This window comes from Palaemon carinicauda, chromosome 8 (genome assembly GCF_036898095.1).
Source record: "Palaemon carinicauda isolate YSFRI2023 chromosome 8, ASM3689809v2, whole genome shotgun sequence".
In the NCBI taxonomy this organism is placed as follows: Eukaryota; Metazoa; Arthropoda; class Malacostraca; order Decapoda; family Palaemonidae; genus Palaemon; species Palaemon carinicauda.
In genome coordinates this window covers 11,522,520-11,525,860 of record NC_090732.1, presented here as the reverse complement: position 1 = coordinate 11,525,860, position 3,341 = coordinate 11,522,520, and the positions used below count along the sequence as shown (strand labels likewise).

The window sequence follows — 3,341 nt, the reverse complement described above, 5'->3', positions numbered from 1 at the left end:
AACTGTTCAGCCTGGCTCTTGTCTTGAATAATTTCTTATCATGGCCCCTTGTCACACTATCCTCCCTCATCCTGAAAAGACCCTCAGTACACTCCTTATCATACTTATTGTTGACGATCTTAAATGCTTCAATCTGATCTCCTCTCGATCTCCTGTACGCTAATGATGGTAGATCTAATCTCTTAAGTCTCTCTTCATATGGCAGTTCCTTGAGACATGGCACCAGTTTCGATGCTCTCCTTTGCACATTTTCTATTGCATCGACATCCTTGATAAGATGTGGGCACCACACTTAGTTGGCATATTCTAGGTGTGGCCTTACCAGGGATGTGAAGAGAGGCTTAAATGTTGCCAGTTCCAGGTGTACAAATGTTCTCCTAATGAGGCCCACTATCTTATTTGCCTTCTCTATTTTCTCAGCCAGATGATCAGCAAAAGTAAGTTTGTCGTCTATGACTACACCAATGTCTCCTTCCGTTCTGGTCTTGCTGATGTTGTTGTACATGATGTAGCCATTATCGTCTACTGAGGTGTTGCCAATTCTCATGTATTTGCTCTTCTCTGGATGGAAGAACAAAAGCCATTTCTCTGTCCATTTTCTAAGCTCGTCTAGGTCCCCCTGCAGTCTGTTGCAATCTTCCACATCCTGAATCCTCCTGAACACTAGTGTCGTCAGCATACAAAAACACCTCGCTGCCGTCCTTAACCACTTCAGGTAGATCATTTATGAACAGAACAAACAGCAAAGGACCCAGTACTGAGCCCTGAGGTACTCCACTAATAACCTCTTCCCAATCTGATGCCTCACCGTTCACTAAAACCCTCTGCCTTCTCCCTGTTAAGAAACCCTGGATCCAATTCAGTAACTTCCCTTGGATATTATAGCTGGCAACTTTTTTCATCAGCCTTTTGTGTGATACGCGGTCAAAAGCCTTCATGAAGTCACAATATCTACTGCCATCCCCTCATCAAGTGCACACGTCCAGTTATCCAACACTTTAATGAGCTGTAATGCTGTTGATCTCCCAGATATAAATCCAAACTGTCTCTTGCTAAACATGTTATTTTTCTTCATATGTGTTAATATTTCTTCTCTGAGTAGTGATTCCATAAGTTTACAGATGACACTTGTAAGGCTGACCAGTCTGTAATTTCCAGGATCTTATTTCCTTTTTTGAATAAGGCAGTAATATGTGCAATTCTCCATTCCTCTGGTACCACACCCTCCTGTAGTGAGGTGTTGAACAATATCCTAAGTGGTTCCAATAGTTCTTCCATCAGTTCCTTTACAATCCTTGGATGTATCCCATCTGGACCGGGTGATTTGTTCTTTTTGAGTTTCTGGATTACTTTCCTTATTTTTGCATGGGTGATATCCACTCCTTCAATGACAGGTACTTCTCTTGCTGTAGCCTCTGGTATTTCCCCTTCCGGTTCTTTGATGAATACCCCGGCAAACTGTTTTGATAAAATATCTGCCTTCTCCTTGTTGCTAGTTGTGGTACTTGTTTTTTTCATTACTGTCATACAGGTCACCTATACCTGACTGTCTTCATCCATAATTATCAGCAGATCATTTACTACAAAAATATAGATGTGTCCATAGAGTATATTCTTTTGTATACTGACTGGTTCTTTCTATATGACTAACTAGTTGTTTAAGAATTACATAATCTAGCACTTTTGATATGAAGGATAGATTCGAAATAAGTCTGTACGAGCTTACGCCCTGATACCCAACAGGACCTTTCAGAACTAATATAACTCTAGGAACTTTCTCAGAGTTAGGATGCTTACATTCGTCAGTGCTACTATTCACGATTCTTGAAATTATGACCCCAAACCTAGAAAGTTTTCTACTCCTATTACTTCGGATATGGCATCGGATCGGATCACTCGCAATTTTTCTTAGCCACCTTAATAATCCTGATGACTTCATCCTTTGTTATATTATCAAGTCTCGATAATCTTATTTATGTCTGGTGCAGCACCAATCTGCTATGGAATAACTGCAAAAGATCGTTATATTTTGTTCTTAGTTCCTAAAGAATCCTAGAAATGTATCAGTTCTTGGTCGGTCTACTCACCCGAGAGCCATTTTCCATAACTAATTGATGTTTGTTGCTTCTTCCCGGATATTTACTTTCAGTATTCCGTTTTCTTCTTCCTTTTTAAGCGATGGAATTGGCACTTTTACGATTTTGTATTCCCTCCATGCTCTTAGTTTTTAACCGATTATACTTTTCTCCTTTAGGCCTACGCCTTTTTCTCTCCTTGTCTCTAAAGTTTCCTCTTTGAACCATGGAGATCTGTCCTCAACAGTCATAGTCTTTTCCATTGATGGCCATCACTTATCATATTTATTTATATTCACCCCATTGCATGCAATTATAAGGCCACATGGAATATTGATAACATTTATTACCTCAATAACGTCATCAATAAATGCACATGGAGATAAATTTGAATTATTTCTGAAACATATATTCTTTAGCTTTCTGTTTTTCCTTAAGGGTAATCCGAAAGTTATAAGCTTGTGCACTAGAGAAATAACGCACTTCTCCCCCACAGTAATATGATAATGTTATTCATTCCATCTATTGTAATTAAATCCAACTAAATCCAACGTGTACCTAGTCAAAGTTGCTGCTCAATCAACGTTATTAACTAATTGATATGATTCCATTAGTTCACCAAAAGCAGCTGCATCACGATTCGATGCGTCAACGATACAAAGAGAATTTTCATTGGAGGCCTCCACAATGTTAATCTTATCTGTCTATTGATCGTCAATATTCACTAACCAAGATTTTCCATTATTATTATTGTCATCCTGGTATCACTTATTTTCGTTTTCCCTCTAGATAATCTCATTATTTTCCAGTTTTGATTTTTATGAAATCTTTTTTCTTAATATCCTTGATTCACAGAGATCATTTTCTTTACCTCTGCCCATGGCACCCAAACATTCGAACACAGGACCTGTAGAAGAAAAATTATTTTAAGGAGTTGGACTGGGTTGAGAGAGAGAGAGAGAGAGAGAGAGAGAGAGAGAGAGAGAGAGAGAGAGAGAGAGAGAGAGAGAGAGAGAGAGAGAGAGAATTTGGTTTTTCTTTAAGATATACAGAGGTCAGTATTAACTAAATACCTTTTTTAGGCCAGACACAAAAAGAGTAAAATATTAATTCACTTCCCTCTACAGGAATCCCAACCATTCTAGGCCTACACTTCTAAACCAAGAGTTAAAAAGTAAAATCATGAGCAGATTAAATTGCGTACAAAAATTAGATCCATTAAGCAAAACAAACAAATGTTATAGATGTATACTAACGTGAGCGAAC

General features: G+C 38.4%; 1 long non-coding RNA gene across 1 annotated transcript in view; it reads right to left on the bottom strand.

Moving 5' to 3' along the window:
* Positions 1–1,875: 1,875 nt before the first annotated feature.
* Positions 1,876–3,341, bottom strand: part of LOC137644833 (uncharacterized) — a 1,732-nt gene continuing 266 nt past the window's right edge. The window contains exons 1-2 of the long non-coding RNA XR_011045207.1: positions 3,332–3,341; positions 1,876–2,982 (exon numbers count right to left, since the gene is read on the bottom strand). The exon at positions 3,332–3,341 is cut by the window's right edge and continues 266 nt beyond it. This is a non-coding gene — a long non-coding RNA (uncharacterized lncRNA). The remainder of the gene's footprint in view (positions 2,983–3,331) is intronic.